The sequence below is a fragment of the Mustela nigripes genome, chromosome 12, assembly GCF_022355385.1.
Source record: "Mustela nigripes isolate SB6536 chromosome 12, MUSNIG.SB6536, whole genome shotgun sequence".
Taxonomy (NCBI): domain Eukaryota; kingdom Metazoa; phylum Chordata; class Mammalia; order Carnivora; family Mustelidae; genus Mustela; species Mustela nigripes.
The window spans coordinates 31,060,627-31,088,316 of NC_081568.1; the positions used below are offsets into that span (position 1 = coordinate 31,060,627).

At 35.8% G+C, this 27,690-nt stretch overlaps 1 long non-coding RNA gene across 1 annotated transcript in view; it reads left to right on the forward strand.

The window, feature by feature from the left end:
* Nucleotides 1-834: 834 nt before the first annotated feature.
* The window catches only part of LOC132027764 (uncharacterized), a 29,904-nt gene continuing 3,048 nt past the window's right edge, over nucleotides 835-27,690 (forward strand). Inside the window, exons 1-2 of the long non-coding RNA XR_009407193.1 lie at nucleotides 835-929; nucleotides 2,798-2,866. This is a non-coding gene — a long non-coding RNA (uncharacterized LOC132027764). The remainder of the gene's footprint in view (nucleotides 930-2,797; nucleotides 2,867-27,690) is intronic.

The window sequence follows — 27,690 nt, forward strand, 5'->3', positions numbered from 1 at the left end:
TCGGCTCATATGCCAAAGCACATCACACAAGCCCAAAGTCAGGGAAGGTCAGGAAGCATGACAACGGCAGAGAACAAGCAAACAGATAAATAAATGATAACACATATAGTTTTTTTTTAATAAAAATGTGAACTATGGATCCTAGAAAGTGATTTTCCTATCAGATTTTCATAAGATAAATGCTAAAAATGGTATTTTTGTATATCTTTGACAAAGTATTTTTGTCAAAGTATATTTTCGACTAAGCAAATATAAATAGGAAAAGTTACAGCAATGTTGCTCTCTGAATTGGCAAATGCAAAATTTCCTCAAGGGAACTAAAGCCATAAATTTAAAACTGTATAACCTTTAATATCAGGAATATGTTATTCATTTTTATTCTTAACTGATGAGTAATGTTCCAATGTTCTTGAAATGGAAGTCAATTAGTTGTACTGCCTTGTTATTATTAAAAATGTGTATTTGATAGTGAAAAATAGGAAAAGTCATAAAAATTACAGACAAATCAGAAGTCTGGAAAGCATCTAAGATCCCTGCTTCCTGTAAATCTTGTTAAAATCTTTCCACCAGACTTTATTTCCAGTTAACTTAAGAAAATCAAGAAACACTGTGTGATTGCCACTTGATGTGTTTTGTCATATCTTTTACAGTCATTGCCGGGAGCTGGGGAGGCATGCTAGGAAAGATAACACCAATTATTTAAGACAGTAGCATATTGAGTGAGATTATTCAACTTTTTAAATTTCAGTCTCACCATGTTCCAATGGACAGGACAAAATGTTCTAGCTGGATGACATTCACAGCCCAGTGTCGACAAATAGTCTCAGAAAATTAAATTCCTGGCTAGTGTTTGCATCTTTATGTTCTGTGATATTTGACTTGAAGAGAAAATAACTTTGCAATGTAGTGACAAATCTGAAGTGACAGAGGTAACATTACTTTTCTTTTTTTTAAGATTTATTTATTTATTTGAGAGAGAGAGAGAGAGAGAGAGAGAGAGAGAGTGTGTGTGTGTGTGTGCGTGCGTGTGTGTGTGTGTGCGTGCACATGTGAGAGGGGGAGGGGACAGAGGGAGACAGAAGGAGAGAGAGCCTCAAGCAGGCTCTATACCCAGCGTGGAGCCCAACACAGGGCTTGATCCCTTTACCCGAAGTAATCTATCTTAACTTCAAAACAATATCCTTAGCATCTTCATCAATTAGCGGGAGGAGTAGTAAATGGACAATTTATATTGATGATGGGTAGTTAATGGTGAAACATTCTAAATTACTTTGTTCAGTGCATTAAGCAATCATCTATTAGGAGGAAAGTTTACTTGCATTTCGTGGATGGGGGAATGGAAAGGAAAAGAAAAAAACTAATAAAGTATAGTCCTTGCCCTTCATGAATTTGTTGGATAGTGAACAGTTCCAGGAATGGATATTAAACATTTATGTGATGTAGGCTGTGATAACAATTATTGAACTGGGTAGAAAATAGCAAAATAAAGAAGAGGGTGACTATCTTCAGAATTATGAAAACAAATTAGAGATACGAGTGAATCCTGTCAAAACAACATTTAAAGGAAAGCAAATTTATTTAAAAATAAAATGGTACTTATAGAAAATTAGGAAAGATTGTTTTATGTAAATATGATAACCGAGTTACACAAATTGTATAGAAGTCAAATAACCTAAAAAATTAAGTTAGATTTGGGACGCCTGGGTGGCTCAGTTGGTTGGGCAGCTGCCTTCGGCTCAGGTCATGATCCCAGCGTCCTGGGATCGAGTCCCATATCAGGCTCCTTGCTCTGCAGGGAGCCTGCTTCTCCGTCTGACTCTGCCTTCCACTCTGTCTGCCTGTGCTCGCTCTCGCTCACTCTCTCTGACAAATAAATAAAATCTTTAAAAAAAAAATTAAGTTAGATTTAAAATAAAACTAATGACAGAAATAACAATATTAACAACTGTAAAAACTCACATTCCCTCAGTATTTGCTCTGTTGTCAGTTATAATGCTAGGCCATTTATATACATTACTCTCCTAATTCTTTTTTATTTTTAGCAAGCAATGACTAATAACTAATGCTTCTTTTAAAAGTTAACCATTTTTTAAGATTCTGGTCTAGTTAACATACAATATACATATTGTATACCTGAAAGTTAGATTACTTTCAGGTTATATACTTTCAGGTATATTACTTGCAGGTATACAATATATGATTCATCAATTCTATACATTACTCAGTGCTCATGATGATAAATGCACTCTTCAACCCCCTCACCTATTTTACCCATCACCCCACCCACATCCCTCTGGTGTTCTCTGTAATTTTAGAGTCTGTTTCTTGGTTTGCCTCTCTTCCCCCTTACCTTTCCAAGTTTGTTCGTTTTGTTTCTCAGATTCCACAGATGAGTGAAATCCTATAGTATTTGTCTTTCTCTGACTGATTTATTTTGCCTGGTATTACTCTTTCCATCCATCTATGTTGTTGCAAATGGCAAGATTTCATAGGTTTTTATACAAATACCACATCTTTATCCAATCATCTATCAATGAACCCTGGCTCTTGTAAATAATTCTGCAGTAAACAAAGGAATGCACATATATTTTCAAATTAGTGTTTTTGTACTTTTTGGCTTAGTACCCAATAGTGGAATTACTGGATCAGATGGTAGTCCTAATTTTAATATTTTGGGGAGGCTCCATACTGCTTTTCATAGTAGCTGCACCAGTTTGCATTTCCACCAACAGTGCATGAATGTTCTTTTTTCTCCTCATCCTCACCAACACTTGTTTCTTGTGTTTTTTGATTTTAGGCATGCTGAGAGTTGTGAGATGATATATCCTTGTGATTTTGATTTGCATTTCCCTGATGATGAGTAATGGTGAGTATCTTTTCATGTGTCAGTTGGCCATCAATATGTCTTCTTTGGAGAAATGTCTGTTCATGTCTTCTGCTGATTTTTTAATTGAAATACTTGGTTTTTGGTGTTGAGCTGTGTAAGTTCTTTATATATTTTAGACATTTACCCTTTATCAAATATATCATTTGCAAATCTCTTCTCCCATTCAATCCAATAGGTTATCTTTTAGTTTTTTTTATTGTCTTCACTGTGCAAAATCTTTTCATTTCGATATAATCCCAAAAGTTTATTCATGTTTGTGTTTCCTTTGCCTCCATAGATAGATCTAGAAAATGTTGCTATGGCTGATGTCAGAGAAATCACTGTCTGTGTTATCTTTTGGATTTTTATGGTTTCAGATCAGATCCAGACTTTAACCCATTTTGAGTTTATTTATGTGTATGGTATAAGAATGTCATTCAGTTTTATTCTTTTGAATGTAGCTGTCCAATTTTCCCAACACCATTTGCTGAAGAGACTATGTTTCCCCATTGCATATTCTTGCCTTTTGTTTGAAGATTAATTGACCTTATAATTGTGGATTTATTTCAAAGATCTCTGTTTTGTTCCACTGATCTCTCTGTATGTTTTTTTGCCAGTATCACATTGCTTTGATTGCTATAGCTTTGTAGTATCTCTTGATATCCACAATTGTGATATCTCCAGTTTTATCTTTTTAAGATTGCTTTGGCTATTTGGAGTTTTTGTGGTTCCATACAAATTTTAGGATGAGTCATTCTAGTTCTATAAAAAATGTTGTTGGTATTTTGATAGGGATTGCATTAAATCTATAGATTGTTTTGAGTAATATGGTCATTTTAATAATATTTGTTCTTTCAATCCATGAACATGGGATATCTTTCCCTTTGTGTTGTTTTCAATTTCTCTCATCAATTTTTATCATTTCAGAGCACAGGCCTTTCACCTCCTTGTTTAAGTTTATTCCTAAATATTTTATTATTTTTGGTGAAATTATAAATGGGTTTGGTTTTTTTAGTTTCTCTTTCTGCTACTTCATTACTACTGTATAGAAATTCAATGGATTTCTGTATCCTGATTTTGTATCTTGTGACCTTATTGAATTCATTTATCAATTTTAGTAGTATTTTGGTGGAATCCTTAGAGTTTTCTATATATAGTGTCATGTCATCTGCAAATAGTGAAAGTTTTACTTCTTCCCTACTGATTTGGATTTCTTTTTTTAAATTATTATTGTTGTTGTTGCCTCATTGCTATGGTTAGGACTTCTGGTACTACATTGAATAAAAGGGGTGAGAGTGGACAACCTTGTCTTGTTCCTGATCGTAGGAGAAAAGCTTCCAGTATTTCCCCATTGAGAATATTGTTAGCTGTGTGTTTTTCAAATATAGCCTTTATTATGTTGAGGTATGTTCCTTCTAAACCTAATTTTTAAAGATCTTTTATCTTGAATTGATGTTGTACTTGTCAAATATTGGGTTTGTTTGTTTGTTTGTTTTTGCATCTATTGAAATGATTATATAGTTTTTATCTTTTCTCTTATTGATGTGATGTATCACCATGACTGATTTATGAACATTGAACCATACTTGTTTCTCAAAAATAAGTCCCACTTGATTGTGGTAAATGATTTTTTAAAAAGATTTTATTTATTTATTTGATAGAGAGAGAGAGATCACAAGTAGGCAGAGAGGCAGGCAGAGAGAGAGGGAGATGAATGTTCCCTGCTAATCAGAGAGCCCGATGAGGGGTTCGATCCAAGGACCGTGAGATCATGACCTGAGCCGAAGGTAGAGGCTTAACATGCTGAGCCACCCAGGCACCCCATGGTAAATGATTTTTTAAAATACATTCACTTTGCTAATAATTTGGGGGGTATTTTTGGACCTCTGTTCATCAGAGATATTGGCCTATAGTTCTCTTTCTCTTTTTCTCTCTCTCTTTTTTAATTGTCTTTACCTGATTTTGGTTTCTGGTCTAATACAATAAGTTTGGAAGCTTTTTTTTCTCTTCCATTTTTTTTTTTTCTGGTTAAAAGCACTTTATTGATTACAATATCAGTTCACAGCAACATTTCACAGAGCTACTGTACAAATAATGAATCATTGTGCAAGAAAGATCCAAGAATACTATTAAGTCATGGTACAAGTCCATAGTTTGGTTTAAAGCTTTTCTAAGAGCTTTAATCTACTACGTTCACCTTGCCCATAGTCATGTTACTGACATTCAAGTAGTTTTAGAGGAATAGGTATTAACTCTTCTTTAATTGTTTGGTATAATTCACTTTTGAAGCTATCTTCTTGGGACTTCTGTTTGTTAGGAGTTTTTTGATTACTGATTCAATTTCATAATGCTAATTGGTCTGTCTAACTTTTTATTTCTTTTTGGTTCAGTTTTAGAAGGTTATATGTTTCTAGGAATTTATTCATTTCCTCTAGGTTGTCCAATTTGTTAGCTTATAATTTTTTTTAATATCCATGTTTGTTGTTATTTCTCTTCTTTTATTTCTGATTTTGTTTGAGTTCTCTCTCTCTCTCTCTCTGTTGAATCTAGCTCAAATTTTATCAATCTTTAAGATATTTTCAAAGTTCCAGCTCCTGGTTTCATTGATCTGTGAATTGTTTTGTTTTGTTTTGTTTTTAATTCAATGTCATTTATTTCTGGTCTAATCTTAATTATTTCTTTCTTTCTACTGGTTTGAGATTTTCTTTTTCTTGGTCCTTTAGGTGTAAGTTTAAGTAGTTCATTTCAGATTTTCTTGCTTCTTGAGGTAGGCCTGTCTTGCTATACACTTTCCTTTTAGAACAGCTTTTGCTGATGCATCCTGAAGATTGTGAACAACCGTGTATGTGTGTGTTTTTATTTATTTGTCAGAGAAGAGAGAGAGCATGAGCAGAAAGAGCAGTAGGCAGAGGTAGGCCTGTCTTGCTATACACTTCCCTTTTAAAACAGCTTTTAAATATATGCTGCGTCCCAAAGATTTTGAACAATTACACTTAAAAAAAAAAAAAAAAAAGAATGTATTTATTTGTCAGAGAAAGAGAGAGAGCATAAGCAGAGAGAGTGGCCGGCAGAGGGGGAATCAGGCTCTCCACTGACCAAGGAGACTGATGCAGGACTTGATCCCAGAACCCTGGCAGACGCTTAACAGACTGAGATACCCAGGGGTCTCTGAACCCTTGTATTTTCATTTTCATTTGTTTCCATGTATTTTTTAAATTCTTCTTTGATTTCTTGTTTGACTCTTTCTTTGTTTAGTATCATGCTATTTAACATCCATGTATTTGTGTTCCTTCCAGATTTTTTCTTGTGGTTGATTTGAAGTTTCATAGCATTGTGGTCAGAAAAAATGCATGGTGTGACTTCAGTCTTTTTTAATTTTGTAAGACTTGTTTTGTGGCCCAGTATGTGATCTTTTCTGGAGAATGTTCCATATGCACTTGAAAAGAATGTGAATTCTGCTGTTTCAGGATGGAATGTTCTGAATATATCTATTAGAGCCATCTGGTCCAAAGTGTCATGCAAAGCCACTGTTTCTTTACTGATTTTCTGTCTGGATGATCTTTCCATTGATTTAAGTGGGGGTGTTAAAGTTCCCTACTATTATTGTATTACTATCAGTTACTTACTTTATGTTTATTATTAGCTCCCTTATGTATTTGTGTGCTCCCATGTTGGGTGCATAAGTATTTATAATTGTTATATGTAATTGTTATATATAATTATATATAATTGTTATTTATAATTGTTATATATCATCTTACTGGGTTCTTCCCTTTATGATTATAGAATTTCCTTCTTTGTCTCTTGTTAGAGCTTTTATTTTGTCCAATGATGGTATTGCTACTTTGGCTTTCTTTCCACTTCCATTTGCATGATAAATGCTTTTCCATCCCATTATTTTCAACTTGCATGTGTCCTTAGGTCTGAAGTGAGTCTCTTGCAGGCAGCATCCAGGTGGGTCTTTTTTTTTTTTAAATTTTTTATTTTTTTATAAACATATATTTTTATCCCTAGGGGTACAGGTCTGTGAATCACCAGGTTTACACACTTCACAGCACATACCCTCCCCAATGTCCATAATCCCACCCCCTTCTCCCAAACCCCCTCCCCCCAGCATCCCTCAGTTTGTTTTGTGAGATTAAGAGTTACTTATGGTTTTTCTCCCTCCCAGGTGGGTCTTTTTTATTACTCATTCCATCACCTTATATCTTTTGATTGGAGCATTTAGTCCATTTCTATTTGAAGTAATTACTGATAGATATGTACTTATTGCCATTTTGTTACTTGTTTTATGGTTGGTTTTATAGTTCTTCTCTGATCCTTTCTTCTCTTGTTCTATTCTTTCATGGTTTGCTAGATTTCTTTAGTGATATACTTGGATTTCTTTCTCTTTGTTGTTTTTTGTTTGTTTGTTTTTTGTTTTTTTGCTTATCTATTACTGGTTTTTGATTTATGGTTACCATTCAGTTTATATATAACATCATATGTATATAGCTGTCTATATTAAGTTGATGGCCATTTAAGTTTGAACTCATTCTTTATTCCTCCTTCCCTCACCCACATTTCAGATATATGATGTGTATATTTTCATATATTTTATTTTGTGAATCCTTTGACTGATTTTTATAGATTCACTTAATTTTACTGCTTTTGTGCTTCCTACTTTTCTCATTTCTGCATATGGTCTTTCCTTCCCACTCAAAGAGCCCCTTTTAATATTTCTTGCAGGGCTGGTTTAGTGGTGGTGAATTCCTTTAACTTTTGCTTGTCTGAGAAACTTTATCTTTCCTTCTGTTCTGAATAACAGCCTTGCTGGATAGAATATTCTTGATTGCAAGTTTTTTTTTTTTTTTTTCCTTTCAGCAGTTTGAATATATCATGTCACTCTCTTCTGGCCTGCCAAGTTACTGCTGAAAAATCAGCTGATAGCTTTATGAGGTTTCCCTTGTATATAACTGTTTTCTTTTTCTCTTGCTGCCTTTAAAATTATGTTTATAACTATTTTTGCCATTTTAATTACCATATGTCCTGGTGTGGACCTCACTGAGTTGATTTTTTTGCTTGATTTCTGTGCCTCCTGGATCTAGATTTCTGTTTCCTTTCTCAGACTTGGGAAGTTTCATTTATTATTTCTTCAAATACATTTTCTGCCCCCCTTTTTTCTCCCCTTTCCTTCTGGGATCCCTATGATACAAGTGTTATTAATCTTAATGGTGTTACTGGGTTCTCTGCCTCTATTTTTATCTCTAATCATCATTTTTTCTTTCTCCTCTTCAGCTTGATTGCTTTCAAAGGCTCTGTCTTCCAGGTCCTGAACCTTTGTCCTGCTTCCTCAACTCTACTATTTGTTCTGTCTAGTGTATTTTTAATTACAGTTTTTGAGTTCTTCTCTGATTGGTTCTTTTTTATGTTTTCTATCTCATTGTTTAGGATGTCACTAACATCATCCACTCTTTTCTCAAGTCCAGTGAGTATCTTTATGACCATTACTTTAGATTCTTTATCAGGCATATTACTTATCACCATTTAATTTAGTTTGCTTGCTATGATTTTGGCCTGTTCTTTCATTTGGGATATATTCCTCTGTCTCCTCATTTTGTCTAACTCTTCGTGTCTGTTTCTATGTGTTAGGAAAGTCAGCTACATCTCCTGCTCTTGAAAGTAGTGGCCTCATGAAGAAGATTATCTATAGTGCCCTGCAGTGCAATGTCCCCTGATCATCAGAATCTGGCACTTCTAAGGTGTCTCCTATGTGTGCTGTGTGCACCCTACTGTTGTGGCTGAGCTGTGTTTGCTTCCAGTCCAGTAATATGCAATAGCTCTCTCTGCCTGTTGTGGGATGAGTTTGATCTCTGTGTTGATAGTGGGCCAGACTAGGGCTGCCTTGGGCTTGAGTTGAGTCAGACTAGGTGTTTTCCAGAGATGCAGTAGCATGTAAATGCAGGTCACTTCCCCTGTGTTGTCTCCTGAGAAGTTTTGTTGGTGTGTGGGGCCTGCAGTCTAACCAGATGTTTGCCCCTAGTCCACTGCTGGGGCTGCAGTGGAACTGGTGTATGTGGTTATCTTCCTTTCTCTCTGGGGTGAAAGTCACTTTGGAGTGGTGCTGACTCTTGTCTGACTGCTGGCACATGCCAGGCTTGTGGCACAGGTTTGGATAGGCTCTAGCCAATGGTTCGATGGGGATGGGGCAGATGTGTAGGAGAACACGGGAACAAGATGCATGGTGCCAGCAAGGTCCATGCTGGTCTGCTGCAGGAGACCTGCAGTTACCTGAGAAAATTTCTCCAAGGCCACCCAGTTTGGAGGGCGTAGGTCCACAGGAAACTTGGGAGGTCAGTTGCATGGTGCCTTCAAAGTCTATTCTGGTTCACTCCAGGAGGGTACCTTCATGTGCCTGGGAAAATTCCATTCAAGGCTAGCCAGGTTGTTGGAGATGGATCTGCAGGAGTGTGCAGGGGTAGGGCTGGAGAGTATTGGCAGTGAGCTGATTCCCACAGATGTTCAAGTATCTAGGCTTGGGGGGGAAGTAGAGGAAGGAAATGGCACCCTTCAGCTCTTTTGTTCTTGGAGAAGTCTCCGAAGAGCCCTGCCTATCTAATACATGATCTGAGATTACCAAATTAGTCTCTTTTCCATATGCCCTAGGTGTTTTTCAGACTGCTGCTTCTGTGCTGTATCTCAGCATGGCTGTTTTGTTATGCTCTTTCTTTCAAGGTGGGAATTCAGTTTCCTATGGCCCTTCAGCTTTCACAGAAATGAACCCACTGATTTTTAAAGTTCCAATTGCTAAGCACTTCTGATAGTAAGAACTCATAAAACCAAGCCAAATGTTATGGGGATTTGTCTTCCCTGTATGGGTCCCTCATGCCTGGGGTGACTTACATGGGGGTCTACTCCTCCCCCTCTTCACATTTATTGTGTCTCTCTCTCCTGTGGACAGTCCAGTGGGTCCATTTAGCTTCTGACTGTGTGTCTACCCTTCTTACCCTCTTTGATATTGCCTCTTTCTCTATATTTAGCTTTGGAGAGTCTGTTCTGCCAGTCTTCAGGTTCACTTCCTTGTTTATTTACACTGATGTGTGTATTAACTAGTTGTATCTGTGGGACAAAGTGAACTTAGGTCCTCTTATTCTGCCATCTTCCCTGAGCTTTCCTGTTCTTTTAATGCTTAAAACTGCCCTATGAATTTAGTGCTATTATAATTACCATTTCACTGGCGGTAAAAACTAAGGTTTGGCATGATCCAGTAACTTCCCCAAGTTTATGAGTATTAAGTTAGTGGGACAAAATTTTGAGTCTGATTCCAGAGTTTGTGTTAAATACCTGAAGAATTAGCTGGAATGCTTTTCACTAGTAAGAAGTAAAAGGCCTCCATTTATGTGATCATAATATTATAATACTTCATAAACAACCAAATAGAATACTATAGGTTTTTGTTTTCTCTATGCAAACACAACAAAACACAAGAATAAACCAAAAAATAAAAAAAAATTAAACATTTGATTGGTCCCAAGACAATAATTCTTTGTGATGGTCCATGTCATCTTAGGGAAAATTAAATGAAGGAGATGAGATTTTCTTTAGACAACTAACGGGAGTTAATAGGATAAGATTCTCTTTAGATAATTAAGTAAAAGGGACATGGCTTTTTTAAAAAAGGTGAAACAAGCTTGTTCTGTGATCTTTCTTGCTACGAAGAAGTTGTTTATGAGTGTCACTTTGCTCCATTTGGATTCTGCCATCTAAGGGTTAAGTTTGATTTCTCCCTGATATTGTATGGAGTTTATAGGGGGTAAATAATCCTGAACCAAGGCATTTGGAAAATAAATGTGAGATTACACAAGATGTATGCTATGACATTACTGCCACTCCAAATTCCCTGAGTGGGTATAATGTCTTGGTGAACTTTTCTTTTATTGTCTGCTCAGGAGAACTACCATGTGAAGTTAATTCAGTCAAGGAAAAGCATTGATAAAATAGATAAAGTCTGGTTTGTGTAGAGAAATTCTAGACTGAGATCTCCTACTTTCTAGTGAGACCCTTCTACGAGAGATTTCACTGTGCTTTGCTGCTAGTGCCCCTTCCCTGATGGATCTATCGCCAAACCTAAAGAATGTTCTAGCTTTCACAGAGATTTTCCCAAGATAAGCCCAGTTCTTGGTACAGCTTCCTGGATGTCGTCTTCTGTAACTGTAAATAAATTGGCCCTGTCAGGACACAGAGGAGCCTCAACGAACTCAAGAAGGTCTCCGGAGGCTCTCTGGGGGCAACTATTATAGTAATTTCAGTAACATTATGGTTTTAAAATGGTTAGATTAAATGATTTTTTTAAGTCTCACTAGCTCTAACATTCTATGAATAAATAGAGTTTGTGGGCAGGCCTGGAAACATGCTCCTCACATTTCTCTGGGAAAATGCATTACAAATCCAAATAGACTCAATTAATGGACTTCTGGAACACAGTTCATTAAAGTTGGGAACAGACTATGTGGGAAAGAAACATATAGGCTTTGGAGGAGAATATATTGGGTCCATGTTTGGCAGAGCCCAGAGGCACTTTGTTACTTCAAATGTTGAAATAAGCACGGGTCCCATTTGTTGGGGCTGAGAGAGCTCCTGAATGCTTTGACCAACTTAGGGGATGGCTTATTTTTTCTCTAACTTGAACCTTCTAGATGGCTGTCTTATTGTTGCAATGACTGTATTCACTCACAAGGAGAGTTATAAAAATAATAGAAACTGGAAAACTGGCTTCATGAGAAAGGACTTAAATAATTTCTCTTATTAAGTATATGATGCTATGAAGGAACTTCAAACATTTTTATTGAACTTGAAAGGATATTGTATAGGTAGATATATAGATAAAGCATATTTTGTACAACAAGTGAGGACACACATTCAGCTAAACATGAATATTCCCAAAGGAAAACTAGGAAATAATTTTTATTATCCTTTAAAGTCTGAAAACCATATGAGTGTGGAATTTTTGATCTACTTTTGTCTTTATTTCCTAAATTTGGGAAATGAGAGTGTGAAATCAATGGTCTAAAAACTAAGAATGACACCAAATCTGGTTATGAAAAACAAGAGCTTTAAATGATGAAGAACTGTAGATTCTCCTTTTAAACTTTTTGGGAATAAATCCCACTCCCCTCTTCCTTTTCTTCCTTCTTCAAATATTATAAGTTGCTAATAGGTGAGGAGAGTCAGATCCCAAAAGTGAAGACAGACAGTATGTGTTATGCGACAGTGATGTCCTGGAACCTAAGAATCTTTAATACTGTTTATAAAACTTTTGAAATTGAGATGGGGAGAGCACCCAGCATGGCCATAAGGTTAACCAACCTCAGAGATAGACTATGATACCAGTAATGTGATAAGCTAATGGTAAGAATGCAGTTGAAAAACCCAGCTGTCATACAATGTATGTTCAATATCCATTAAATGTGCAGCAAGTGGAAGATTCTTTACAACAGGGATTCTTAATTGAGATTGCAAGTAGATGTGGTCATACACCCTGGGGAATAGATTGTTCAGAATCATGAATCATTTGGAGGATCATTTTAACACCATGAACTGAACTTCAGAAATCCCAATATACAACTAGGGCTGTGATTTGATTTTTCTGTCTTCCCTCTCCCCTGTCTCCACATTAAAACAGTAATAATCCTACATGTTAGGATGGGAAAAAGAAATCCTGACAACTAGTGACTAAAATGGAGAAAGAATGTATTTGAGAAGAATAGTTACTGAAAGCAAACTGGTTGGAAAGATTTCCTTTTCTAGATATAAAACTTTGGTCACTCTGGTATCTCTAAAACCTAGTTTCTATACACATACCCTCATCCTAATTTCTTTGTGTTTGTTTCTTGTTTTGTTTTGTTTGTTGTTGCTTTGAGTATGTAACTAAGGTAACAGTCGAATTTTCCCAGTTCTGGGATCATAATAGGACCCTTGATGAAATTTTTATTAATTATCAGAATTTATTCTATCTTGAGGTTCTTTAGATCTGTTTACTGGCAATTTGGAGTAGATAATTTTTTTTAGTAAATCTCTCCTCTACCGGACAAAATACTTTTAATACGAACCATGAAGCTCAGTAAACAATACTAGAGACCAGAAAAGATAATGGCAATTCTTGGTTATTGTACTTCATATTGTACTTCATATATATATTAAGTATATTTAATTATGTCAGCAAAAAATAATACAGAAAGGGAAAATAATGGACTAATATTTTTAATTATATCGGTGCTCTTTTTGGAATAAGAAATAAACACTTTTAACCATATTTTGGCCTATCACAATAATGAATAATAGCATTACATATCTGTTTTAGTCCCTCACTTCTGAAAAATTGAAATAACTTTGTAGACATTATTTTTCTTTGCACATTTATGTTCAATAGACAGAATAGTCAAATTTTTCAGTGATATTTGTTCATAACTCATCAAAATAAATTTTTTATGAATTTTAATTTAAAATATTTCTTTTACATGCAGCAAGTCATACAAATTGTCAGAAAATTACGAGTTTTTAAAACTTTATTTTTAGAACAATTTTAGATGTATAGGAAAATATGAATATGGCACAAAGAGTTCCCTTGTACCCACACCCAATTTCCCCTATTAAAATCATGCATTAGAATGGTATATATATAATGGTATATATATTACAGCTAATGAACTGATATATGTATTATTATTAACTAAACCCCATACTTTATTCAAATTTCATTAGTTTTTTTTTTGTTGTTGTTTTTTTTTTTACCTAATGTTCTTTTTCTGTTAGGAAAAAACTATAAACATAAGAATGCTAGGAAGAGATCCAAAAAAAATTCCATTTCTTAATAAATTCAGGAAATTGCAAAACTATCATGTCTGGTTGGGCCAATTCTAACAACTTTCCAATGATATATTCACTAAAAAATTATAATTTCTATGTATTGCATGGGAAAACTTGAGATCACTTCTGATATAATGTATTTGTACTTTTGAACAGTTAATTTGAAATAAATAATGGTACTCCAGTGATTATCAAATTAAAGAAATAGAAATTGAGTGTTTAGTCTTGAGATGACCACATGACCCTGAGTCTGTGCGTGTTGAGGGCTGTTGGTTTAACTGGGATTTCTCCATATTAACTTCCATGTAGAATATAACGCTTATTCAAAGATAAGTATTAGACATGTGCCAGTTTGTAGCTTATTTATATATTATTAAATTTCAACAGTTCTTTGTTGTTTGAGATTTAGCACTTAGACCAACAACAAAAAGTTGTTTTTTTTTTCAAGGATGAGTATTGTGTCTTTTATGTTGTTTAAAAGCAGACATCCTGTTCATTTATTAATGTCTTTAAATCTTCTGCTGAAAATCCCTGGCTCCTTTACTGACTGCACCCACCACTCCATACTTAGCAACTCACTGGGTACTTCAGTTCCCACAGCACAGAGATGCAAATCTCCACTTCCTTCAACAATTTTCATAAGAAATCTATTTACTCTAATCTAAGCAAGCATTTCACAAGCTTTTCCCCCAGTTTTATTGAAGTATAATTGACAAATAACATTGTAAGATATTTAAAGTGTAGAATGTAATGGTCTGATATAGGTAAACAATGTGAAAGAGTCCCCCCATTAAGTTAATAACATCCCTCATCTCACATATTTACCTTTTTTGGAGAACATTTAAGTTCTATTCCATTAACAGATTTCAGTTATAAGATAACTGTGTCAACTATAGTCACCATGTTTTACATGAGACCTTAGACCTTACTCATCTTACAGCTGTCAGTTTGTAACCTTTTACAAACTTATTATCTACCAACATCCAGTCTCTGGCAAATGCTGGTCTCTTCTGTTTCTCTGACTTGCCCCCCCGCCACCACCCCCAGTCCTACATTAAAGTTCTCTCTTGGCTTATTTCACTTAGCATAATGCCTTTCAGGTTGATCTGTGTTGTTGCGAATAACAGGATTTCCTTCGTTTTCAAGGTGTTGATATTCTACTGTCAAGTTTTTAAAAATGTGCTGATTACATGGTGTGTTAAGGTCAGGCTCACACGGTTTAGTCTTCTGTTGTCCTGGCTGACACCCATCTTTCTCCTTCCCCTCAGAAGCAACACATAAACTGCTCCTGCTTTTGTCACTGCATGCTCTCCTAGGTGTCTTACCACTTGCTTTTCTCCAACATGGCCAAGATGATCAATGACTTTTTAAATATCAATTCTCCCATCAAAGAAATTCCCATACGGACTGGCAACAGGATGGCACATATCTGTTTCTTTGCATAAATGATCAGGCCATATATAATTTTTTTTTCAAAGAGTAATTAATTTTTTCCCCATAGAAGTCTAGTTTCTAGAATGTCATATATCAGTAGTTGTCATCAGTCAAGTTTGTGATTTTTACCTAGAAAAATGTCAATACTAAGGAGTGAAATGGTTTCTCCCTCCTTTCGAGACTGATTGTAAACCTAATTCTACAGCTTGTCTCACGTGCTTAAAAATCATCTTACTTAAAGCACTGTCATGGGTTTAACCCCTTTATTCACATTTTAGGAAAAGCAAAGGAAAATCAGACATTCTTTTAGAAAGTATTTACATATTTATAAGCAATCATTAATAAATCCTTGGCTGTTTTCTCCTTTTGACTGAATTACATAACTTTCATGTGTCAAACTTGCCCTCCTGCTTATCATTTTCCAAAACTTTAATCATTCCTCTTGCTCTTTTCTTAGCCTTCTTGCATTTACCTTTATTTGTATTAATTTGATTAACTGCGATTAAATAATAATGATATACACAAATATTTTAATATTTCGACTGCTTATAAAATAATGCATCTAATCCTGATCACATTGAATTAGTGGGTTCTAATTCAACGTAAGTCCTTTAAGTGTCTTCCATGCTCCCATTTTGGTTATTTCCCTTATACAACCTATTTCCTGTTTTTGCTGGATACAGAGCAGGGTGTTTTCTATTTTTGTTTTTTATTTTATTGTTCCCTGAGGCTTCCTTAACTGTGTTTTTCTTGGGTAGGCAACATCTTGCCTGTGAATATTTAAAGCATGACTAAAGTATACCCACACGGCACTTGACTTATTAAATGAGATTTTTTTTAAATGAAATATTTGGTTAATAGGAAACAAAGATAGTTTCTAATAAATCAATCCATGGCCTACTATCTAGAATTTTCTCAATGGAATTTAATTCCAGAAATAATCTCTTTTCATATTTGTTATTTAATTTATCACATTGTGGATCTCAAAGGTTGTTGATATTAGTGAGTGAAATGCAATACTCAAGGAAGGAGGTAAATAATGTTATCTGAATGCATTTGATATCTTTCTACTTTACACAAAGCACTTTATTATATTCTCCCAACTGTCATAATAATTCCAACTTAGAGATGAGCAAACTAGGATTTATCAATGATCAAAAGCTTGGCCACGGTGGAATGAATAAGTGGTAGTGTTCTTTTCACCTTCTGTTCAAGTTAATTTTTCCTGATTTTTTGCAAAACCCATAAATTCAGAGGCTTTAGTTTTTTGATATATTTTGGCCCCCAGTTTTTAAGAGAATAATGTGTCAAATATTGTTGTCAAAAAGTTTTTCATATGAAACCAGCTCTATGGAAAGTTTTTTCCCCTTTCCGTTATTCACTTTTGTGATAAGGATAACTGCAACATGTTCTTTCTACACGGTCTTCTTACAACTTCACTTTGACACTGCCTCCATCAAGGAGCGGGGTCTATATTCTCTGCAATGGAATCTGGTTGTCAGTGATAATAACCCTTCATGATTTTTCTGTGCCAAATGATGAAAGGTGATTTTTCTGCCTCGTTCTTTTGGGACATTTGCTCAATTCAGTCACCATTCTGTTAGGAAACTCAAGCAGCTTCAGAGAGTTCCATATCAAGAGACTCCGAAGGTCAAGTCATAACTACACATGACTAAACTCCCAGCCAGTAGCCACCCCCAACTTGCCAGCCATGAAAGGGAGCCATCTTGGAAGTGACGCTATAGTCCCTAGTTGAGCTGATGCCCCATGGAGCAGAAGACAGTCTTCTACACAGACCCATGGTGGAACTGGAGATATGAAAGCTAAATACTACTGTATTTCTAAGCCACTAAGTTGCCTGGTGATTTGTTGTTCAGTAGTAAATAAATAGAACAAGTGTCAATTATTCTTTTTGATTGATGGAAAACTTCTAAAAATCATTTTCATTGCACTATAGTTCTGAAAGTTTCCTTCCATTAAATGAACAATTCAACCTGTAACAGTGACCCAATGAGGCCAACAAACAGCACTTTGATCCTGGCTCTCTCCCTGCCATGCTCATTTATGGAAGCAAGTCAATTTACCTCTTGGAACTTCAGTTTCTATTTCTGTAAAATGAAAGCAGTAACCTTCTCTGGCCACCTGACAGGGTCTGATGTGACTATATAAAGACTTGGCATATAGAGATGTGATCTCAAAAGCTTCATATATGGATAATTTTACTGCAACTCTCTCAATATAAGTGTGTCTCCCAATAATAACTTATTTTTTCTTTTGAGCATAATTAAAGCATGAACTACTCAATTTCCAGCTGCTATGAAAATCTCATGAACATTAGCTACAAAAGGCCAAAAGGCAGGATCTGCAAAGAGAACATGAGAAACAGCACAGATTTATTTCATTTTGCAGGAGTCTGAGAAAATGAACTAACTTAGTCAATACCATCTACCCAGTCCACATGAGGAAAAGGAAAACACAAGGAAACTGTTTTAAGAATTTATTCTAAGATTTATTATCTAATTTTTCACTGTAACAATCACTTTGTTCCCACAACATCCTATTCAAAGACTTTCTGGTGACCTAAATCTGTCATTTTCGCTTAACAGGCCCTTGTTTTCCATCCTGTCCTTGATTTCCAGCTGCTTTTTGTGCTCACTGTTGATTACTGTCAGTGATAATTTGGGGAGGCATGCAACATGTTTCCAAACAAAGGGATGAATGGTCTGGCATTTAAGGAAGGACTTAAAAAAGACATTTCAGTCTGAAACTGTATAAGCTGGAAGGGTGTGTTTTCTTTCTTTTTTTTTTTTTTCTTTTTATACATTTTTTTTTAGAAGGTTTTATTTATTTATTCAACAGACAGAGATCACAAGTAGGCAGAGGCAGGCAGAGAGAGAGGAGAAATCAGGCTCTCTGACGAACAGAGAGCCTGACATGGGGCTCGATCCCAGGACCCTGGGACCATGACCTGAGCCGAAGGCAGAGGCTTTAACCCACTGAGCCACCCAGGTACCCCTGGAAGGGTGTGTTTTCAAAGGCTTAAAGTAATGGATATAAACCGAGAATGGTAAAAATAATCTTGAAAAAGAAGAACAAAGTTGAAGGACTCATACTTCCTGGCTTTAAAACTTATTAGACAGCTATAGCAATAAAAATGGTATGGTACTAGAATAGACATATAGATCAATGGAACAGAATTAGAGTCTAGAAATAAGCCTATATTATGGCAAATGTATTTTCAACAAAGGTGCTAAGACTATTCAGAATAGTCTTTTTAACAAATGGTACTAGTAGGGACAAAGGAATGTTCACATGCAAAAGAGTGAGACTGGAGCTCTCCTTCGCACCATTCTCAAAAATGAGCTCAAGATGGATCATAGGAGCTAGAAAACTCTTAGAAGAAAACAGGAGTAAACCTTAGCAACCTTGAGTAAGGTAATGGTTTTTTTTTTTTTTTTTTTTTTTTGATATTATACCAAAAACACAAGACCTAAAAGAAAAAAAATAGATAAATGGGCTTCATCAAAATAAAACACTTTGGTGCTGTAAATGATACCCACAAGAAATGAAAAGACAAACTGTAGAATGGGAGAAGATATTTGCAAATCATATGTCTGATAAGAGACTTGTATCCACAATATATAAAGGACTCTGACAACTCAATAATATAAGGGCAAACAGTCGAGTTTAAAGTAGGCAAAGAATTTGAATAGACTTTTATCCCAAAAAGATATACCAATGGCCAACGAGAACATGATAAAATGTCTTTAGTCAGTAGGGAAATGCCAATCAAAACCATAGTGAGATGCCATTTTATACTCGCTAGGGTAGCTATAATAATAATAATAAAGATGGAAAAAGTGAGCTTAGTGAGAAAGGGAGGGTGGCAGAGAGCTCTGAGCCCTGACTATCAAGGATGATTTCACAGAGACAGAAGTTCTAGCCAGCCTGCTGAGGCCAATACAAATACCCAGAGTATGAGTCATCAGTCAGATACCCTCCACATGCCCTGTGGTCAGGCAAAAACATGAAAAACCCAGCAGGAATTATCTCTTGACAGTATATTGTGACCTTGCTAAATTTACTTCTTAGCCCTAGTAGTTGGGGGGATGTGGGGACTTTGAAATGCACAGAGTCATGTTACCTGTGAATAAAGATGATTTGCCTTCTTCTTTCTCAATATTTATGTTTCTTTCTTTCTTACTTTTCTTTTCTAAGAATGCACTGCTTAGAAACTCCAGTATGATGTTGAAAAAAAAAAAAAATGTGAGAGGATATTCTTGTCCTGTTCCCAATCTTGACAGGATTGAGTTCTGTCTCTCACTTTCAAGTACAATATTGCTATGAAGTATTTTATACTGTCCTTTACAGATAGAAGTTTCTTGCTGTACTTAGTTTGCTGATTTTATCGTGAATGAAGTTTCATTTTTGTCAGACATTTTTACCTGCATCTCTAAAAATGATATAATTTTTCTATTTTAATTATTAATGTGACAAATTACATTTGTTTTCAGAAACATGCTAAACTAACTTTATATTTCTGCAATAAGCCCCATTGTCTAGATCCAGTTGAAGTCCCAAATCAGTTACTTTGAGTTAATCAAAGTGAAATTATCTTGAATGAGCCTGACTTAATTAGACGAAAACGTGTAACAGGGCCCTCGTGACTCTCTCCTCTGTTGCTGTGTTTGAGGAAGCAAAGCAGCCTATTGTGAGAAGGCCTCTGAAGAGAGTGGCCTCTGGAGAGGACCATGTGGCACAGAACTGGAGGGGCTTCTAAGAACTGAGAGTGTCTCTCAGACAAAAGCCAGCAAGAAAACAGGGGTCTTACTCTAGATGCAACGAAATAAATTTTGCCAACTATACAAATGAGATTGGAGGTAGTTTCTCCCCATTCATTCTATAGATGAAAGTGTAGCCCAGCTGCCCCTTGACTGCGCCCCGGCCTGGTGAGACCTGAAGGCAGACGACCAAGCTCAGGTGGACTACAGTCCTGGCCCACAGTAACTTTGAGATGATCTATGTGTGTATAGTCCCAAGCCACCAAATCTGTGGTATTTTTTATGCCACAAATACAACAGAACAGTGTGGCTAGAGCTTTAGGAATGGGATGATAGGAAGTAGGGGATATGGGAGTGTGGGAGAACAGAACAAGACAGGCCAGAGTGGGGCATGGTCAGATCACGTAATTTTTTCTTCTAACAGGTGAGTGAGAAACCACAGCTGGTTTCTGAGCAGGTGATACGATATGATTCAAGGGAAAATCTAAAAAGATCTCTCTGGCAGTTTTCTAGAGAATGGATTGGAGATGGGCAAGGCAAAAGTCATGGATGGATAGAATACTCGGAATTCTAGTGAGGGATTTAGTTAGGTGGTAACTTTTAAGATAGGACAATGACTGAGAAGGAGGAAAGCTTTGCTGAATGAGTACAGGCTCAGGTGTGGGCATTCAGAGCTTGGACTATTTGGGCTTAATTTCACTGACTGGAGCAACATCATACAAGACAACTATGTTTTCTAATATCAAGAACGGCGAGTCTATATCTCTCAATTGAAATGTCTCTTTCCAAAGGCATCCAGCAACTCTTAAAGAGAGTCTTCTCTGGCACCATCCCCAGCCTCCCCGCAACGACAGTATCAGCCATCTTTCTCTCTTGAAATGGTTCCTTTTTCTTCTACATGATCCATAATGTAGCTTTTCTACCTCTTTCTTCTCTTCCTTATGTCCCTGGCTTTTTTCTGACTCCTCTTCCTGTTCCTATCCTCTAGTTGTGGACAAACATCATCATTTTCCAAACCACCATGGTAGAATTCTGAGGCTCTTCAACTTTTCCCTGTCCCTCAGTTCTTTTTTTTTTTTTTTAAGATTTATTTTTTAATTATTTGACAAAGGGAGAGAGTGAGAGAGTTTGCACAAGCAGAGGGAGCAGCAGACAGAGGGAGTCAGAAGGGAGCCAGCCCAGTGTGGGGCTTGATCTCAGGACCCTGGGATCATGACCCAAGCCGAAGGCAGAAGCATAACAACTGAGCCACTCAGGTGCCCCCTTGCCCCTCAGTTCTGATATCAGTGTTTCCTGATAGTACTTAGACTCACATTTTGCAGTCACATTTTGGAGAGCTATGAGAGATCATAACTCTAGTTCAACAATCCTTATTTACAGATAAAGATTCTGAACCTAGGGGGCAAACCAAGCTTTTACACCCTTTTTTCTTCTTCTTCTTTTTTAACTCTCTGTGGTGATCATTTCAGGCTTGTTTATTAACCTTTATTTTGATTATTGTCATAGATTCCCATAGTATATGCCAATCTTCCCCAAATTCCTCTTTAGTTATTTGCTAGTTAATTATTCTATTAAGATGCTATTAATTCATTTATAAATACTTAAACATTCCTTTTATTCTACCCATTTTCTAAGCTCTGGAGTAAACATGACAGAGTCAGAGTAACCATGCTGCAAAATTTATTTTTCACCTTCTTATACAGGAGACATATGACAAGTAAACAACAACAACAAAATGTATGTGTCCCTTTGTGAGAAAGAGCTATGTTAGGAAATGCTATAAAGAAAACCAAAGCAGGATATAAAATGATACAATGCTGGAGTCCCTATTTGAGGAACATGGGGAACAGCGCAAGAATGAAGTGAGGGACCCACCTAAACAAAGATCTGGAGGAAAAGCACGGCAGGAGTAATGACCTAAGCAGCAAGTACAAAGGCCCTAAGGCAGCTAAGTCTTGATGCATTTGACAAAGAGCAAGAAAGTTATTATGACTGGAGTAGAGGAAGCAAGATGATGGTTCGTAGGAGATAAAGTCAGAGAAGGTGCAAAATGGCCAGGTCACTAGAAGCTGCCCAACCTGTTCAAACGTGTATCCTCGTGTTTCAGTGAATAGAATTCAGTCTCCCTGAATGGGTAACCAAGGCTCTCCATTGGTTATTTTAGTTGAATTTGTCTAACTTTATCTTTCATAGCTCTCTTACCTGAATTCTTTATATTAGTTCAACTAGCCCATTCATTAGACAGTAAATTACTTTGCGTGACCATGCTAGGAGACTGTCCTCCCTCCCCTGTGCAATCTCGGACTATTGAAATTGGCAGGATCTATAGGGTCTAGTTCAAATCTCTTCAAGGAATCCTCCTAATTGGAAAGTATTGCTTGTCACTGCCATTATAAAGTTATATCTTCTTTACATTAGAATGTGTGTGTGTGTGCTGTTTTTTTCTGTAATGTATTCCAAGCTTCTAGAGACTTGCTTATCATAATTTTGTATCTCCTTTGTATTTTGGGTAGAGCCTTATAGAAATTAAAATAAGATTTAAAAGTGACTTGATTAAAGAATCACATGTAATAGCTTTGAAAGAAAAATGATTCCCAGTTTCATTCTTTCACTTTTGCAGGATAAAATGGAATACTGATATAAACATACAATGTAATTTGCTTTTATTTGTTTATTTATTTATTTTTTACTTTCTAATAACATTGTCCAATAATATTGGGATGTTTGTTTATTTACTCACTCATATTTTATTTATTTATTTGACAAATATTTATTGCATATCATGGTAAGAGTTGGGGAAATAAAACAATAAAAAGATCAAAATGGAACTTAAAGTACACAGGATGGTTTATTTTAATAATATACATACACATATACATAACCAATTGTATATGTATTTAGTGATTTTATTTTTTATTTTTTAAAGATTTTATTTATTTATTTGTCAGAGAGAAAGCGAGCGAGATCGAGCACAGGCAGACAGAGTGGAAGGCAGAGTCAGAGGGAGAAGCAGGCTCCCTGCGGAGCAAGGAGCCCGATGTGGGACTCGATCCCAGGACGCTGGGATCATGACCTGAGCCGAAGGCAGCTGCTTAACCAACTGAGCCACCCAGGCGTCCCATATTTAGTGATTTTAAAATCAGAAGAAGTGTAATACAATGGAAAGAGGGAAACGAATGAACATTTAATGAATACCTCCTCATAAAATCATATGTCATCTCATTTCTCACCTCTCACTATAGTACACCATCTTACATCATGAATACATAGATGCACACATGTTTACATTTTTAAACAATTATCTATAAAGTTCCTCCGGTAAGAAAATGTCAGTATATCTCCTAATTATAAACTCTGTTCACACACTTATTCAACAATGAACATTTGTTCAAAGACTTTCCTGCCAGATGTGGTGAAGTGGCCACATCTAATGAATAAGATGGCCAATATCTCTGCTCTCGAGGAGATGATGGTCTTTGAATAGTTGTAACAATTTTAAATTAGAACTATTAATATACTATTTTAATATTAACTAGAATTAATCTTGGCAAAGAAGAGACATTCTTTCTTCTGTGGATATCCGATTCTTGGTTCTGTATTCCCTAAATCAGTGAGTCAGGCTCTGCAGTACCAGGAAGGTCAGTGGGACAGCCATGTCCACCTTGCCTGGATCTCCTAGAGAGCTGCAGAATATGGGTCTTATGTCCGAGATAAAATTTGTCTTCCACACCATTTCATAATAAATGTAATATTAAAATGGAAGATAGGATTTGTATAAATAAATAGGTATTTGCCCACTCCTTTCTTTAAGTGTTGGAAAATTATGTTTATTAAAATGTTTTTGCATGGGGGGGATGGGGGAGGAATACAAGTTGCAATTTGTTTTTATTTATTTATTCTAATTTAAATTTTAGGTAGTTAACATACTTTTAGATTGTTAGTTAGCTGATATTCAACAAATACTGGTTATATTAATGAAAGAATGCCATAGAAATATCAGGAAGAATGGTCTAGTTTTTTCCCAAACGTGATAAATTCTTATATCCTTAAACATTCTTTCAAAGCTTTTCGTTCTAGACTAGACTGTGTAAACTAATCTATCATTTATGAATCTCCTTTCGTAGATAATAGAACTGTAAAAACTGTAGACACCTAACAATAATACACATTTCTTCTGAGACTATTCTCATAGTCTCAAAAGGTTTTATCAGTGTTATTGTTGACAAGGAAATTGTACAGCTTGCTACAAACACACCTTGGAAATTGAAATCGATTTTTCCTCAAGGCTTCTACAAGGTCATCTTTCAAGACCTGCTATAATCTTGATGCTCCCAAAGCAATCCACACAAGTTTTTGCCCACCTTGTCTCTTTTTCTGGTTTTCTTGGTCTTACTCCTTTCTCTTTTCTTTCAAATTGTGTTTTCTTATTTGTCATTTTGTTAAAAGTATGCATACTAACTTTAAAGATCAAACATTATGGAATAAAGAAATATAACCAAAGATATCATTTGCACAAAAACATTATTGGCATTTGATGTGATATTCTTTAATCTCTATCTCTGTATTTCAGTTACCGTTATTTTATGAATACCAATAAACAAAGATCTATGTCACAATTGTAATTACCACGCAGTTCTTCTTTGCATTTTTGTGCATATTTGATCAGTACCCACTTACCACTAAGGACCAAATTTCTGGTTTCAGAAGGAACTCATGATCTTTCCTGAAATAATGGAAGAATTATTATGAAATATTGCTCCCATGACATGATTTTCAAACAATGTTGAACAAATAATGCTTTGATATTTTTAGAGATAGCATTTTCCAGTAGAAAATATTTGGCTAAGTGTGACATACATAACATATATTGGGGTTGAGTGAATTTCTAGAGGTCAATTAAATGCTATGTAATAAAGTTATTTTTACCCTGGGTCCCTGGTTCTTAATCCTGGCTGCAGATAACATACATACCTTGAATTTTGAAAAAATAACCATACTCAGATTGTACCCTGAACCAAGGAGAATGAATCTTTCAATGAAACCAAGGCTTCTGCTGGTTTTAAAAGCTCCTAAGTGGGGGACTCGGGAGTGACTCATTAAGTTGAGCATCTGCCTTCGGCTCAGTTTATGATCGCGGGGTCCTGGGATCGAGTCCCATATCAGGCTCCTTGCTCTGCAGGGAACCTGCTTCTCTCTCTGCCTGCAGCTCCATCTGCTTGTGCTCTCTCTCAATCTGACAAATAACTAAGTAAAATCTTAAAATAAAATAAAATAAAAGTTCCTAAGTGGGGGCACTTGGGTAGTGCAGTCAGTTAAGCACTGACTCTTGGTTCTGGCTCAGGTCATGAGCTCAGGGTTGTGAGACCAAGCTCTCATTCTGGCTTGGAATTCTCTTTCCCTCTTCCTCTGCCCCTCACCCCCACTCTCTCTCTAAGATAAATAAATAAATAAATCTTTTTTTTTTTTTCCCCTAAGAATTAAAAGCTCCTAAATGAATGTGAAAATTGAAGGTTGAGAACCACCAAGTGTGATTCCAAATTTGGATCTGTAGTATACACACTATAAAGCTGGATAAACAATAGCTTTTTTATTTTGGAGAGAATGGAAGTTCATCTTAAAATAGGGGAAATATACATACATGTAGTGTATACACAGAGCTTGTTCATTGACGTTTGTAGAATCTCTTCTTGTGTATGCTGCCGGCCCCTGAGCATTTGCTGAAATTCAAGTTTAATGCTAATGGATGGTTTGAAAAGAACAACTTGGGACACCTGGGTGCCTCAGTGGGTTAAAGCCTCTGCTTTCGGCTTGGGTCATGGTCTCAGGGTCTTGGGACTGAGCGCTGCATCAGGCTCTCTGCTCAGCAGGGAGCCTGCTTCCCTCTCTCTCTGCCTGCCTTTCTGCGTACTTGTGATCTCTGTCTATCAAATAAATAATACAATCTTTTTTAAAAAAAAGAACAACTTACGGCTATTTTTCCTTTCAACTGAGGAAAGCCACCATGGTTTTCCTTGAAGGCTCAAAGTTAGGTTTGTGGATTATTTACCCCAAATGGAACATTTTCATAATGAAGTATTTTGGATTTGCTGAGTTAAAATTATGATAAGGGCTTTCTTTGAGAGAGACCACAGTGTAAGAAGGAGAGGAAAATGGGAAAGAAGGGGGAAAGTTTACTGTCATTTCAAGTGACTGAACTGGACTTTGATATGAATGGTGCCTCAAAGCTGTAGGGGCGATATCATGTTTTCATTTTACCAAGGTACAGAAAGAAATGGAAATATGTCTGCTTGCACAAACCTCAAAGCATACAACTCTAAAAGCATCCAAATAGGGTGACTTCAATTGAAATAAAATCTATAGAAAGCAGTGTTTCCATGGGACACTTAAAAGTTACAGACAAAAGTATCTCACAAGCATGCTGATTTTTTTTTGATATTTCTTTTCTTGTATTTTCCTTAATCACAGATGAAATGAGTGTAAGTTAAAGGCTAAAGGACACCTTTGAACAAAATGGAAAGATTTTGTCTTTGAATTAGTATTTCCTCAATTCTCTGATGCCAGGAACATTTGCGTTTTGAATAGAATTTTAAAACATAATGTAACTTTTGAAAAAGCAATCAAAGTATATCTACTGTAGTTAAGAATATGTCAATAGGTTAAGATACAGAAAATAATCAATATAATTTGATATTTTCAATTATTACTGTACAGGCATGGTTTTTTGAATCTAGTTTAAGAATATTACAGAATATATCTCACACAAAATAATTCAATGGTGTTTTTTGTTCCTTTTCAAATTTCATATGTAGGTATAACAAATTGGAAAAAATTATTTCATAACATTTAATGATGATGAAAAGTGTTCTTTGCATATTTTGTTTTTAAGTTGTTTAAGTTCATAGAGAACCCACATTGCGGCTACAGTCTAATCTATGGTTCTAACAAATATTCCCTGGTTAAGACATTGACTATGTAACATCAGGCAGACCTAAAATTTTATGCAAATTGTGATGAGAAAAATGAACAGGAGAAACCAGACAACTGTGGAAGTTTTCGATATCTAGAAATTTGATAATATCTAATAAATTTGAGATAGTCTATAAATCTTCAGATGAGTATTTCAATTTTTATATTTGTTGAGGTAATCTTCAGGTATAAAGTCATATTTCCTATTCTCCACAGAGGAGAAGATCTTTCATTTACAGCGTTTGCCTTAGACAGCAGCAGTTCACAGTTACGGGGGCTTATTTGCTGGAGCTCTTCAGATTCAGACAGTTAGATGCTCCTAGAGCACTGAGCTCACAAAATGATTCAGAAAACTATCAAAAATAGAAGAAGTAAATGAAAAGATTCAAATAAGCAAAATTTCTAAATTCATCAATCAGAGTTTTAGTCATTTTTCTGGGGAATAAGACAGAGAGTTATGAGGTGGTGGCAGTGGACCAAAAATTGTTCTTTCTTAATCCTAAGAAGGCATACTTATAGCAATTAAAGAATTTAGTTATGAATATGTGATTTTTTTTTTTTACATCACTGCTTTTTGTTTCAGTTTAGTCTAGCCTGACTTCAAAATTATACTGTTTTGGGGGTGGGAGGCATCTAGGTGGCATGGTTGGTTAGACATCTGTTTTCAGCTCAGGTCTCCTGGAATTGAGGCCCACCATTGGGCTCCTTGCTTCACTGGGAGGCTACTTCTCCCTCTCTCTCTGCCTGCTGCTCCCCCTGCTTATGCTCTCTCTAATACATAAATAAAATATTTTTAAA